The sequence below is a fragment of the Gopherus evgoodei genome, chromosome 9, assembly GCF_007399415.2.
Source record: "Gopherus evgoodei ecotype Sinaloan lineage chromosome 9, rGopEvg1_v1.p, whole genome shotgun sequence".
Classification (NCBI taxonomy): domain Eukaryota; kingdom Metazoa; phylum Chordata; order Testudines; family Testudinidae; genus Gopherus; species Gopherus evgoodei.
The window spans coordinates 74,844,251-74,859,832 of record NC_044330.1 but is presented as its reverse complement, the minus strand read 5'-3'; the positions used below and the strand labels follow the sequence as shown (position 1 = coordinate 74,859,832).

At 40.2% G+C, this 15,582-nt stretch overlaps 1 protein-coding gene across 3 annotated transcripts in view; it reads left to right on the top strand.

The window, feature by feature from the left end:
- The window catches only part of PCDH11X (protocadherin 11 X-linked), a 1,094,905-nt gene that overhangs the window by 637,829 nt on the left and 441,494 nt on the right, over window positions 1-15,582 (top strand). The gene's annotated exons all lie outside the window — the stretch shown is intronic.

The window sequence follows — 15,582 nt, the reverse complement described above, 5'->3', positions numbered from 1 at the left end:
AGAACACCAGCTAGTATTTTTAATTAATTGCCAGAGGTGCCTAGAGCGTCAGACAGGTGTCTCTTGGTTTACAAATCTAAATAAATAAGTAGTGCAAGAACCTCATGAACTCCCAGACTCTGTACCCCTGCTGTCCATTTTGGTTGAGAATTAAAGAACCTGGAAGAGAGATTCCACCACTGTCAACAGGTGATACCCAACAAGTACATCAAAAGGATCTTGGGCAACCATTTGAGCACACATAATTGGGTCCAGTGGTAGCCAGATCCTGTTATGTCTTTTTTAAAATATACATCTCTAACAATGGTCAAAGATTTCATATTTAATTCTAACTCTCCATAAAAACTCCTAGAATTTGTATGTATGTTACAGAACCCACTGTGTCACTACTGTTTTATTAGTTTTTCTTTCCATATATGGTTCTTTAATAAATACATTTTGTATTAAAATAATCACCAGCTCTCTTTTATATAGATAACACCCTAGGAAAATTCTCCCTTGTTCATAACACATTAGTCAAACAGAGGTCCATGAATTTCATGCCTCGCTTTTATATTCTTTTTGTAACTAGCTTTGTTATTTACTTAGTGAAATGTTGATGGACATAGAATTAAAGTCTACTTTTTTTATTAAGTAGCAGATTATAATAAGGCTTCTCTGTTTTCCTAAAGTGCTTTCATTATTGTTAATAGCTTTTGAAAACACATTTTGAAAGGTTTACATCAAGTTAAATAACTTCTTAAAAAAATATTTGAAGAACACATAAGATCAAAATAGCTAAATGTAAAAATGGCATCTTCTGTCCCAACAGACCAGTTCCCTGTGTAAATTAAAAATCATATCTGGTTTATTCTTTTTTTTTAGAGAAATATAAGGTTTTATTCCAGTTACCAATGAACAGACAACACAAATAAGAGAGAGCAAGGTGGGTTCTTTTCTGGTTTGAGCCTCCTCAACAGAATTGTCACCTTATTTCCAGTTGCGGGAACTATATTATTGGTGATATTGCATGAACCAGAAAGAACCTGGACTGACTTTCAGATCCCAGGATGTTTGCATTAGGATTTGTTTTAATGATATATAAATTGAGGACATTTCAGTCAGACAAGTATATGGTCTTAATATGTTTTATTTTGATGTATACAAAATTTGCCCCTAAATAGTTCATTTCTGCAGTAATAACAAAACGTACTTCTCATCCCACACTAGCAAGTAAATATACACATCCGTAATAATAAAATGGATCTCTTTGTGGCTGAAGGGAATAAAAGTCAGGAAGCAGGCTTTAGAAGTAGGGTCCCATGACACAGGATATTGGGATTAAGATAGAAAAGACCTAAAGGGTGGGCTGAGTATCCATGAAAGAGCTAGGAACTTTAGGACAACAGTCTTGGTCCCACAAATCTTCCACCAGCTCCGCTCAAGCAGACCCATGATGCCTGTTTGGGTATCCACTAAACTCCAGGGTCAACCCATTTGAAACAGTTTGCAGAATCTGGGCCTTGACCTGGACTTCATTGTGTTATTGTATGTTAATAAAATGCCCAGGAAGAGGGATGGGTTTTGACGCTACCTTGTCCACAAGGACTATGTGTTAGAGCAGGAGTAAAAGGCACTTGTTCTCACTGGCATACGTGATTGTGTGATTAAGGATTTCAGGCAGAATTTCAACCACAATTCCCAGAGATATGCTGGCATCATTAGTGGTGTGTAAATAATGATAATTGAGCAATATGTTATATTGGCTGAGGAAAATGCCATTCAAAAGCAGCCATATTAATGTTCAGTTACCTTTAGACAGGAAAACAATGGAATGGAACAATCTGAGAAGTGGTTTTTAGTCTTCTGGGAGTATTCTTCAAACAATACAATGAAATCAAAACAAATGGAAAAGTTACAAAACTATTGACACCACTCCTTTAATGTTTATGAAACACACTAGGCTAAATACTGTTCTCACTAATATCCGAGCAAACTAGGCAAAGTCAGTAAGGTTACATCTATATAACTGAGAATAGAATTTGGCTCACTATTCTCACTTGGTGGGCTTTGTTTTGTTTTTTCTATAGTATAAATATTAACTCATTATATTTTCAAATTCAGCTGCTGAATATTCATCTTTTCTATTGTCACAGATGTGGGCAATTTTCCACATTTCCCCCCCACAGCAATTTTTTGGCAGATAACGCTTATAGTCTTTGGATGCCATCTGATCTCTGACAGAATATTTGGAATCTCTGTCTGGTAATGTCTGTAAGTAGCTCAATGACTATATTGAACACCCCAAGCTACAGAGCTCTGGTTTGTCTCTGTATCAAACAACTTCTGTAGAATTAACCTTTCTGCAGCCCTTTGTTTGCACAAGTCTGACTGGCTGCTCCCCTGCTCTCTGCAGCTCTGGAGGAGAGTCAGAGCTTTGGCTCTGTGTGCTATGGCCATGCCCCAGGTGCTCGTGCTTGCACCCAGTTGCTCTACATCCATGACAATGGTCAGCTGGTGGTTTCATTGTTCCAACCCCCATTTATTTCTGTCTTTAACTTTTACTCTGTTTTAGGGCAGTGGCAAGCAGATTTGTTTTTTTCTAATTTCATCCTCCTCCATCCACTTTGGCACTTTAACTCACCTCGAGCCTGTGCTGCAGTGTCTCCCTGCCAGCTCTTCTGCCTTGTACAGGCATGGCAGAACTGCCAAGAAAGCACTAGGCAAAATCTATACGATGCCTCATTTTTTGTGAGGCAGCCATCCTGGACTCGACAGATGGTAAGTTGTGCCCAGCCTGTACACAGCCAGTTGACATACAGATTCTATGAGAAAGGTAGGTTCCCTATTTGTGTCTTTCTATCCAAAATGCCAGGGACTCAGAGTTCCAAGTCCTCAATTTACTCAGTGGTTTAGATTATGCAATATGGAAATCAACAAGGCATCAGAGGTTCCTGTTCTGGAAGGGATCAAGGTGCATTTCACAAGATCCTTGTCAACCTGGTGAATGGAATGAGCAAGTGTGTCCCCCTGGGAAATTTGAAAAGCAACAACTTGGTCAACAGCTAATACCTTCATTAAGCACTATAAGGTGGACTTTCTGTCCTCTCTAAAGAGGTTTCTATTGGCATGAAGGTGTTGCTAGTGGTAGCCCAGATTTAATGTAGCCTCTTTAAACATGTTTTCTAGGAAGATACTTCCCTTTTCTCTTTCTTGCTGAATTTTTTCATAACCCTGGATACACCTGTGCACTGCTCACTTCTTCTCAGATGTTCGGGACTATGACAGATGCTGGGCTGCAGAATGCAAAATTTCTTACCAATAATTTTCTTTTTGCTAGCACTGTCTTCCACAGTTCTACCCACTCTAGATGGCTCATGAGCCAAAGGTCGGATATTAAGTAAGATCATTAGTATATAGCTGTTTTCTATGTCAAATGTACTTAATTATTTCTTTGACTCTAGAGTGCCTGTTATGCAAATATTATGGATTTACAGTCTGTATATCATCAGGGAGCAAGTGGCAGCAGAGGGAGTGTGGCCAGAGTAGATGACACAAAAGCTTTGATCCACCTCTGTGAGTTGCAGAGTGGAGAGGAACAGCCCAGAATCGTAGGTGATGCTGCTAAGAGAAAGGAAATTATTGATAAGATATTTTTCTGATCAGAATGAATGAGGTCAGATAATCAAGGAACAGAAAAGTAAAGCAAAGTGCTTGGATTTTGTTCCCAGCACTGTCAGGAACTTGCTGTGTGGTCTTGAACAAGTCACTTAACCGTGTGTGATTCAGTTTCCCCATCTCTATAAAGGAAATAACACTTACTGATCTCACAATAAGTAGTGTTTGTAAAGTGCTTACACATCTTGTGATGAAAGCTGTTATAGTAATGCAAAATATAGTTATTAAATGGATTTAGGTAAGATTCAAATAATTAGAATATCAAAATACCACCATAAGGTACTGTAAAATGAGTTTGCATTTCACTTGCTTATGACTAATTCCTGTTTCCAGGAGAATAGCTAATACAGTAAGAAACTGCTGTCTGGAATTTACCTGTGATACCAACAGGTGATAAGTGTTATTGAACAGTCTGAGCTGGTGTCAGACAGGTAGAGGACACTGTCACTCTTCTCATTTCGTTGGAATAGTTCATTAAATACTTTTCACCTGTGACAGTCCCAGGTAAAACCCAGAGTAGAATTAATTTTCTTTACTAAACTGATTCTCGTTAATCTCTTAGCTGTCAGCTTTCAATAGACATTACATTTAGTTTCCTGCAGTACTTTCTAACGTACATTCTCTGACTGCATGGAATGTTGCTAGACTTGTTTCATAGATATATGTACATTATGCACTAGGATGCATATTCATTCTGTAGAAATTTTTCTGATTAGCTATTATTCTACGGAGCATTTTTGCTGACACAGCTTTGCATTTGCAAATAATTGCAACCTTCTAAACTATAGAAACAAATATTAGTGATGTCTGACTGCCTGTTTGTGCTGCCCAATCGAGTAATCTAAGTACTAATTTTTATGTCTGCAATTCTAAAGAGCTGGCTTAAATATGATTCTCTAAAACTTCTTAAAATATAGGATTTTCCTCTCAAGATTCCAAAGTGTTTGATGTAGAATAGTTACACTGATTTTGCAGCACAGTGATTTTTTTTTAATCTCCACTTCAACATTACTGAAGTACAGACCGGGTTTGAGGGTGAAAGGCAGTAGTCATTAAACAGCACACTGCAACTCTGCAGAAGTGTTCAAGGCAGAATATGAAAAATAACATATCCAAATGAAACACAGAGAGGATTTTTTTAATGTAAATTAAATATAATTACCAAACCAGATTTCACTTAAGACGCGCCAGCCACCCTTACTATTCCAGAAGGGTTCGGGATTTTTAATGAGCACCGCTCGGTCAGGATCACAATTTTGTGTCTCATTGATGAGAAGATCTACTGTTGACTAGTAGCATACAGTACCCCTGGTTCAGTACTGACTTAAATGTAAGAATAACGTCTACATAATCACTATCATCATTTCCTTGTAATATAGCCTTACTAAAATAATATTGGTATGGCAAAAATGTGATTCATAATTATATGCTGTATTTAAAATATTGCTAAGAGAGGATGGTAATCTGCAGATTCCAGGTTTGATTGTTAAAATAGCTTTTCCACTTTGAGAACTGAAATACTGCCAGGCGTATTGGCCAGTTTTTGCCGCTCTTACCTTGAGTGGCATTTTGGTTCTTAAATAGTCCATTGAAATCAAGAAACAAGTTACTACTCTGAGGGATTTGGCCGTGTATTTATCTAGTTGGAGGCATTGCATTTAACTGATTAACTCAAGAGTTTGTGCAATTTCAGAATCATTTTATAATTTGTATAGTGCTTGATGTGTTTGTATATGCTCTACAGTGGGACCCACAGAGCAGATCAGCAGGGCAGGGAATTCCACTTGGTGAGTTTCCTGACCTACAGAACAGCCCTCCAGTTCTTTCTTCTTGGAGTGATTGCACACATGTAAGGCTACGTTTTAGTCACGGGTATTTTCAGTAAAAGTCATGGACAGGTCTCGGGCTGTAAACAAAAATTCACCGGCCTGTGACTTGCCCATGACTTCTACTAAAAATACCCATCCTGACTAAAACTTGGGGGGGTTGGGGGAAGGTGTGCTCAAGGACGAGTGGTGGTCCGAGGGCACCATGGGTGCTGGGGGAGGTGACTCAGCTGGTACTGGGGGGGGGGAAGGGGCTGGAGGGGCTGGCAGGGCTTCCTATTTGGCTCTACATCCCTGCAGCTTCTAGGTGGCAGAGGCAGGGGCCAGAGTAGGGGCTCTGCTGCTCCAGCCACAGACGCTGGCTGCTGCAGCTTCCATTGGCTGGGAATCGCAGCCAGTGGGAGCTGTGGGGGCGAAGCCTGTGGGCAGTGAGCTGTGTGGAGACTTCCTCTGCTGCCTAGGAGCTGCAGGGGGGCCATGCCAGTGGGAGCTGGAGAGACCCCCCACCCTGATGTAAGTACCCTCCTCCCCAGCATTCCCCAACCTCCTGCCCCTAGCCCCTGAGCCAGCACCAGTCACTGCAAAAGTCATAGAGGTCATGGAATCCATGACCTCTATGACAGACGCGCAGCCTTACACATGTGCATCCACTCTAGGTGTGTGCGCACCGTGAGCACGGTCATCGGAATTTTTTCTCTCAATGGTACATGTCAGGGTGACTTGAGTGCTCCCTACTGGCGTAGGTCGACACTCAGCCGACTTGGCGCCCCCTCAGTTTCTTCTTACTGCACATGACAGTTGCTGGGATGACTCTTTCCTTGCTTTTGGAAGCTCTCTTGGTAGTCATCATTCTCTTTTTTCTGAACATAGCTGGTTGTAGTCAGTTTTAGCTCATTTTAGTGAAGTTCTGTAACTTTGTGCTTTAGCAGAGTTTCTGTCCATTCCCCGGTGCCAACGCTTGCCTCAGTCACCAGGCTTTAAGCCCTGTGCATCCTGCAACAAGGCTATGTTCCTGAGTCAGAAACCAGGCCAGTCAGACTCGGCACTGAATGCCTCGGCATCGGTAAGGAGTGCTCCTCCTCCTGTCACAGACCGCCATCCTCAGTGCCTAGAAAAAGGCATAAGAAATAACCTGCTGAATAGGGACAATCCCCAGCACAGAATACTGCTTAGCCTGGGGATCAGAGTAGATTGTCATCTAAGCCAAAGCATTCCTCTACCTCAGTACTGTGGAAGTTGGCACCATTGACTCTGGCACCTGTGCAACCTCTATTGAGTCATACTGGAAGAGCCTTTCCATCTGTGGCACAGCATGGTTCTGATACTATCTTGATGCCAATCACACCGGAAGTGTTTGCTGCTGCCAGAGACCTTCTCATGCTGTCACCCGCATGAGTCAGCATTATCGATGCTGGTGGACAAGAGGGAACCCGCTGGATCCTTTCATTGTTCAGTACCATCACCAAAAAGATACTTGTCATCTTTTGAGTTGGAGATCAGGTCTTACTGCTCCAGCCTGAGGAGCTGCTCTCCCAGCTCATCCATGAGCCCAGGCACAGGAGTACCAGTTAGTGGTGGCCAGGAGCTCGTTGGGGGCCTACAAAGGCTCACTGGCCATTTTGGAATCACTGGGATTTCCCCCAATTCACAGGCTTATTCAGTGGCCTCGGAAGGAAGGGTGGCTTTGTTCAGGGCAGCACCTGGTCCAGACTCTGGCACCAAGCCTGGTACTGAACTGTGAGAGTCGGCCCAACAGGATCCTGCTGATGCAGAAAGAGAGGATGAGCTTCCACAGCTGGTGTTGGCCTCCTCCTCCTCTTCCCCTGATGAGGCAGTCTCAGAAGGGGGCAGGTTGCCTCCCCCGTAAGACTATAAGGCTCACCAAGGGTTGTTGAAGAGGATGGTCTTAAGCCTGGGCATAAGGTGGAGGTAGTGAAAGAGTCCTCTCATAGCCCGGTTAACAGGAAGTGTCACCAGTTCTGCTCCCTGTGAGGCCACAGTCTGGGTTCTATCATGGATGCCTTTCTACTACCTAGGATGGGACAATGTTGTTATGCTTTTCCCCCAAACCTGCTTGTGTACAGAGTGCTGCTAAAGATCAAGTGGGACCAGGCCTGGGTTATTCACATAGCTTCAGTATAACTCTGCCAACCCTGCTTTCTCAACTCTGCTAGCCTCTCAGTGGTTACTCCAATTCTGCTTCCGTTGCAACTGGACTTGATCTCCCAGGACCAATCCTGCTTTCTTCATCTAACGGTCTGGAAGCTCCATGGCTAAATCCAAGAGAGCAAGCTTGTCAGAACAAATTTTCCTGGTCCTACTAGGTAGCAGAGGTAGCTCCACCAGGGCTGCTCACCTCTCAAAGTGGAAGCAGTTATCTGTTTGGGCATCCCAATGCAGAGTCTCACCCATGTTTTCTTCCATACAACACATACTTGAATATTTATTGCACCTGATACAGCAAGGCTTAGCAATTTCCTTTATCAAGATTCACCTGGCGGCAATATCAAGTTCACCCTCAGGTGGATAACCGATCTGTTTTTTCAAATGACATGTCTGTCAGATTCCTCAAAGAACTGAAATGTTATACCCTCAAGTAAGAGAGCCTGTTCTTTCCTGGACCTGGGATTTGGTCATATTAAAGCTTATGGGACCACCATGTGAACCTTTGGCAACATGCTCCTTATTATACCTCTCCTAGAAAGTGGTTTTCTTAGTGGCCATCACTTCAGCCAGACAGGTCTCGGAACTCTCTTCCCTCGCATCAGAGCCTCTGTACACAGTCTTCTTTAAAGATAAGGTGTATTTACATCTTCACTCATTTCCTCCTGAAAGTGGTTTTGCAATTTCATAGCAATCAGACAATCTACCTACCTGTCTTCTACCTGAAGCCTCATGCAAATAGGAGTGAACAAGGTCTTCACTCATTGGACATTAGATGAGCCCTAGCTTTATACATAGAAAGAACTAAATCATTCTAAATGTCCACCCAACTGTTCGTAGCTGTAGCTGACAGGATGAAGGGTCTCCTAATCTCTTCACAGACAATTTTGTCCTGGATTACTTCATGTATTTGTACTTGTTACGATCTGGCAGGTGTTTCACCGCTACCTAACCTCATTCACAAGGTCACGAGCATCCTCAGCAGGATTCCTAGCACAGAATCAAAACCAGCAACAGGATCCAAACAGGAAATGTGAACTGCTTAATTTTGCTATAGTAGTTTTTTCTGGGGAGCAGTTTTTATGGGATCCCATGCACCCTGCTGCATGGAAAACCACCCATGCTGTGCATCAACTGTAGGGTGACCAGATGTCCCAATTTTATAGGGACAGTCCTGACTTTTGAGTCTTTTTCCTATAGGCTCCAGTTACCCCCCACCCCACGTCCCAATTTTTCACATTTGTTATCCGGTCACCCTAATCAACTATGATTGTTATACCTTTCTAAAATAGTGGCTAGGTGCTTGTTTTCCCTGATTGGAAGTGATTAGTGTGTTTTGTTACCCACAAGGAAGCTTTGCCTAGTATAGTTAGTTTAGACATGTGTCTATTTGTGATTAAACATTTCATTTCTACCATATTTGTATAGTTTCAGGTTGGCAGTTCTCTGAATAATTGCTCCCTCTATTCCCAGATGAATTAGGTGCTTGTGATCTAATGTTTGGCGTGTGCTACATGAACTCTACTGTGGCTGATCCACAAAGGGTATGAATGTACTACTCTCAACTAAGGGATTTAATCCTTCAGTTAAAATTGTAGTCACTCTTTAGCTTGGGAGATCCTGGGTTCATTAAGTGTGGAAGCTCCAGATGCATTCTGCTTGCATATTGAGAAGAGAGTGCATCCATCTATCTCTGTGGGATTTAATGTTATTTTTGAAAAATCGTAGAGACAAGTGCTAAAATTCACTCTAAAGTATTGTTTGCCAGAGTGGCTGCACTGGGCAATCATTATGCCCTGAAAATATTTCTCTTTCCAGCAAACACAGTCATTTGAGTCAGAGTACAAGCAAAAAAAGGAAAAGGAGAGAAGCCCAGGAATGGTGTCCTTGGACCTACAATATATCTACTGATAGATTTTAAAATAGAAATACAGAAAGTAAGATGTTACACTAGAGATTTTAACTGCTAGAAAGAGAGAAACATGTTATGAAATGGTTGTGGAGGGAATGGGCAATGGATAGAAATCACATTGTCAATTCAAGAGGGAGACTTTTTTTCAAAATAATGAAGAAAATATCAAAGGATTTTTAAAAGATTTTTTTCCACTTAAATAAACCAATTGAATACATTTTAATTTAAAAACATGTATTTTCTGATTATTTCTTTGATAAACATTATAATTGTAAAAGGAGGAGAGTGTTTTGAGATGTGAGGGCGAGTAGCTGTGTAACCCCTGAATGCCATCCCTTTGTTGATAAAGGAGTCAAAGACAACATGTGGGTCCATCCCCTCCACCAGCATTGCCTGCTGCTCCTCTGGCAGTGATACCAAACAAATGTATAAAGAAGAAGACTGAAAGACTCAAGAGTATAATGACAAACCAATAAACATGAAATATAGACAAATTTATACTTTCTAAAACCACTGGGGAAAATAAAATTTGTTACTGAAAAGGAATTCAGGACACTAGTACTTCAACAATCATAAGGAAAGCACATTAAAAGAATAGCGCATATAACAGTCTAAAAAAGTCAGTCATAAACTCTGCTTTTTATTTTATTCTTTTCTATTCTTCCTTCCATGCAACAAGTTTTTTGCATTAATTTAGGATTAGTCAATGGAAGTATCCATTATTTGTACATTGAACAGACAGTGGTTTTCTATTTTCTTTAATTTGCTTCTTTTTCGCTAATTTGAGAGGTCCAACACGTTGTTAGTATTAATAATAATAAACATGGGATGCTTGTAATTTTCCCAATATAAACCAGGTCACATTGGTAGTAATCTTATGCCTCATTCTGGAGGTAATTGAAATCTAATCAGTTCTAATTGAGATAATTGGAGCAGCAGTTCTCAATATGTTTGAAATCTGGCCCCAAGCTTCTGCCTGGATCTTATGCATATGGATTCATTTGGGAATGGGAAGTATTTTTCTAGATGTTGGTAAAATTTTCAAAGGCACCTAATGATTAATTTTCAAAAGGAATTTTTGTCCCATTGAATTCCAATTATACTTATCCTCCTACATGCCTAAGACACTTTTGAAAATGGGGCTTAAACACCTGAGTCACTTAGGCACTTTTGAAAATAGTACCCTTTTTCTTAAGTGAGACTGCCAAAATGTCTTTGATCAGAAGTCACACAGAAGCCATGACTTTATTAGCTTGTTCTTATTGAAGCCTTCTCACTGTGTTTGACCCTGCTTCATTCACATTATTTATTGGGTATGTTTTCAATAATCTTTTCCTTTTCATGTTCTTTTCCATTTTCTGTATTTTGAAAAGTTAACTGCAGTTGGTTAAACAGTCAGTCAGTTGAGAATTTCAGTTTTCTTCTAAAGTTAGTAATGATACAAACATTGTGTGTTGGCTAACCAGCAAAGTAACCCACTTCATTTAAACGGATGCATATGGTTTTGGTTTTCACCAAAAAGGTTAGTAGTGATTGGCAGTCTAACATAGTGAATGCCAGTGAAAATGAGGTAGGATCAGATGCTAAAATAGGGAAAGAACAAGTGAAAAATTACGTAGACAACTTAGATGTCTTCAAGTCACCAGGGCTTGATGAAATACACCCTAGAATACTCAGCTGACTGAGGAGATATATGAGCCATTAGAGATTATCTTTGAATAGTCATAGAAGAGGGGGAGAATCCAGAGGACGGGAAAAGGACAAATATAGTGCCCATCTATAAAAAGGGAAATAAGGACAACTAGAGAATTACAGACCAATCAGCTTAACTTCTGTACCCAGAAAGATAATGGAGCAAATAATTAAGCAATCAGTTTGCAAACTCCTAAAAGATAATAAGGTGATAAATAAGAGCATGGATTTCTCAAGAAAAAATCATGTCAAACCAATTTAATAGTTTTCTTTGACATGGTAACAAGCCTTGTGAATAGAGGGGAAGTGGTAGATGTGGTATATCTTGACTTTAGTGTAAGACTTTTGATACTGTCTCGCATGATCTTCTCATAAACAAAGTAGGGAAATACAACCTAGATGGAGCTACTATAAGGTGGGTGCATAACTGATTGGAAAGCAATTCCCAGAGAGTAGTTGTCAGTGGTTCACAATCAAGCTGGAAGGATATATTGAGTGGTGTCCTGCAGGGATCAGTTCTGGGGTCTTGGTTCTGTTCAATATCTTCATCAGTATTTTAGATAATTGCATAGAAAGTACATTTATAAAGTTTGCGGAGTTTGAGGGGTTGCAAGTGCTTTGAAGGCTAGGATTAAAATTCAAAATTATCTGAACAAACTGGAGAAATGGTCTGAAGTAAATAGAATGAAATTCAAAAAAAGACAAATGCAGAGTACTCATCTTAGGAAGGAACGATCAATTGCACACATACAAAATGGGAAATGACTGCCTAGGAAGGAGTACATCAGAAAGGGATCTGGGGGGCATAGTGAATCACAAGCTAAATGAGATTCAGTGTAACACTGTTGCAAAAAAAAAAAAAAGCAAACATTATTATGGGATGTATTAGCAGGAGAGTTGTAATCAAGAACAGGAAGTAATTCTTCCACTCTTCTTTGTGCTGATTAGGCCTGAGCTGGAGTATTGTGTTCAGTTCTGGGCACCACATTTCAGGAAAGATGTGGACAAATTGGAGAAATTCCAGAGAAGAGCAACATAAATGATTACAGGTCTAAAAAACATGTTCTCTGAGGGAAGATTGAAAAAATTGGATTTGTTTAGTTTGGAGAAGAGAAGACTCTGTGTGTATGGAAGTGTGTGGGGGGGGCGATATGATAACAGTTTTCAAGTATATAAAAGGTTGTTACAAGGAGGAGAGAGAAAAAAATGTTCTCTTTGACCTCTGAGGATAGAACAAGAAGCAGCAAGGGAGGTTTAGGTTGGACATTAGGAAAGATTTCCTGTCAGGGTAGTGAATCACTGGAATAAATTGCGTAGGGAGGTTGTGGAATCTCCATTATTGGAAATTTTTAAGACTGGCTTAGATGGTCTAGATAATACTTAGTCCTGCCATGAGTGCAGGAAGTTGGGTTAGATGACCTCTTGAGGTCCCTTCCAGTCCTACAGTTCTGCTTATAATATGCAGCAGACCCAGTCTGGTTCCTGAACTGGTGTCCCTTTTATAACAGTTAGTTTGTGAATGTCTTGTTGCTGCTATGTAAATCTCTGGACTTCCAGAAATAGTTGCTGAGATCTGTTCCATACTCTACTAAAGGTGATTTGTAGGAACTATTTGTAAATAACTTCAGAGTATGTTGTGTATCATTTTTATTGATGATAGCGGGCCCCCTATGTAATGTCTGCACAAAGTTGTCTGGGTGTTGAATTGATTTAAAACCTTATGTTCCAGATTAGCCATAAAGACCTCAGTAGCTATTGCAGAAATTGGAAATTGCATTCCAGCACAGAATTCTTAGGTATTTCTGGCTGATAACCAGAGAAGTTGAATTGAAACAGAAGCTTTGGAAACCCAAGATGATCAGTTGGTAATGTCACAATATGTGCAGTTTATATTGCGCAGGCACTAAGGGAAAAGCTGAACTATAATAAAGAGAACTTGGTGTAGTCCACAAAACAAGCTGTAAGGCAATGCACATAATGTTCTTTTACATGTGACAAAATCAAATGGGAGGTTCTACGCATAGTTTTTTTCCTTGAGAAACCAGCTTTTAAGGATACAGTCAATTGAAAGAGAGAAAAGATAGCAGAAAACATGTCCTTCCTTTTGAGATATGCTACTTGTTTTTGGCTCCAAAGATACCTGCATTCCATAGAAATTTGGTGTCCCCTCACTTGGTTGTTGAAATTATTTACATTAGCAATAAAGAATTATGAAACTCAGATTATAAAAACAATAATTTATTCTGGAGTACATTTCACAGTATTTAAATTTCCTGCATGAATGATTTTTGTGATGCTTACTTTACATCTTTGTTCCATGTTGCATTCCACATCTGGCCTTTGTAATAATCAGTTGCCCACACTCAGGAATTCCTTTTACCAGACCTCTCGAAGGTATAGACATGAAGGATGTGATCCCTCTCACCTCCGTGGCTTCACTGAGAAAACAAGTGATGCAGTATGTATAATCAACAGTGTTAAGAATGTTCCTGTCCCTGTGTAGGACACCACACCCTCTTTTATATTGCTGCCCCTTTTTTGTTTTCAATATTATGTGAGTATTGTATTCATTTTTGTATTTAACACACCATTGGCCATAGGGAAGCTTTGTCCTGGGCTCAGCTACTTTCTGTGTTTGTGAAAAATTGTTGATATAGGAAGGAAGGGTCCACTCCCATGAAATACTGTCTCGTGACAAGGAACCTGTCATTTGAACAACACTTGTCCCCACCTGTGCTGCTAATTCAAGGCTGAATCTTTACGTTTTAGGTATTTAAGTGCATTTTCTCTCTCTCCTTTTTGACTTAGTGCTCTTTTGGAAAAAAAAAATTCCTTGCCACCTTGATCCTCTTCCATGTGTGCTGGGGGAGAGAAGAACATATGGAGATTCGTGACTTTTCAGAAACACTGTCATGTAAAATAGGTTGCTATCTGTCTCTATTCTTGTGATGAACATATACCATATGAGATACTGTATCTGCAAACTGGAGTACATCATTCATAAGAGATAGATAACTAATAATACTATATTTCACTGGCTTTGATCAGAAACATGATGGATGGATTATGATTAACTTTTGTCTGCAATAGACAGAGTTGTTTTGGCAATATTCAAATTGCAAAATCAGTGTGTTTCTTTTTCTTTATTGTTGTTTTTATAAGTGATGTTTGGTTGAAATGATAAGCACTAGCCTTTTGCACCAGTTGTATGATTGTCAGTCTCCTAGAGTAGGGCTGTCTGCAGAAAGAGGAATAATAGACTAGATATGGTGTGTAAGTATTGCTGAATGATTTATGCAAATATTGTACTTTTTTTTTAGTCAGAGGCTTTTCTTTTATGCTTGTCACATAATATCTGGGTGCCTCAGACACACTAATAGGCTTATCCTCAGAAATCCTTATGAGGAGGGATAGCTCTATCCCTGTTTTACAGATAGACAATTTGGGGAATGGAGAGTCTAAAAGACTTTCCCAAGGAGCCCCAGAAGGTCTGTGGCAGACCTGAGAATAGAACCTAAATCTCCTGATAACCTGCTTCAGCTTTAACTGCAAAGACATCCTTCTGCTGTGTGCGTGGGTATGTGGCCACAGACAATGGAGAAGAGGAGATGGCTTTGTCATGGAGGGGGTTATCAAGAGGTCAAGGTTCTACTCTCAGCTGTGCTGCAGACTTCCTCTGTGTGTGTTAAATAATCAAGCCTTCCCTTAAATCCTTAAAGGAATAAAGCATGTTTAGACACTAAAATGGTATTATTGAGTCCCTTTGATAAATGGCCTGTTGAAGAAATCTGTTGTGTGCATAAGGCATTGATTCTATGGTATATGAAGCTCTCTCACATGGGGCCCAAGAGATGCGTTCAGGGAATATACTTATTGTGCATGAAACCATATTACAAGTCTCTATTATTAATGTTTCTTGTTTTACTGGCACAGAATGATATTAAGGCAATATGGGCGTTCCTGGTGGTATCTTTAATAGTGAAGCACCAGAAGTGCACCCTCACTGGAGTGCTTCCTGCAGTATACTAACCATGTGCCACAAGCTAGAAAAGGCAGGCTACTGTTACCTGCACTCACAGGACAGTATACTATGTATTTCTCCCCACTTTCCCCAATAACACTGAGGAATACCTTTGTATCTTATGGAGCTAGACTTTTAGAAAAACAACTCTTTTGGGGCTAGCTATATCAGAATAAATCAGCATAACACAGAAGCTATATTTTTGTCATCGTTGTAGTGTTAATGAGTGACTGTCTCTTGTGTGTTTTTCTTATGATGTGAGCAGAGCGATTGGTGTTAGTTTAAAAAACCCCAGACTCATCTCACTCAAC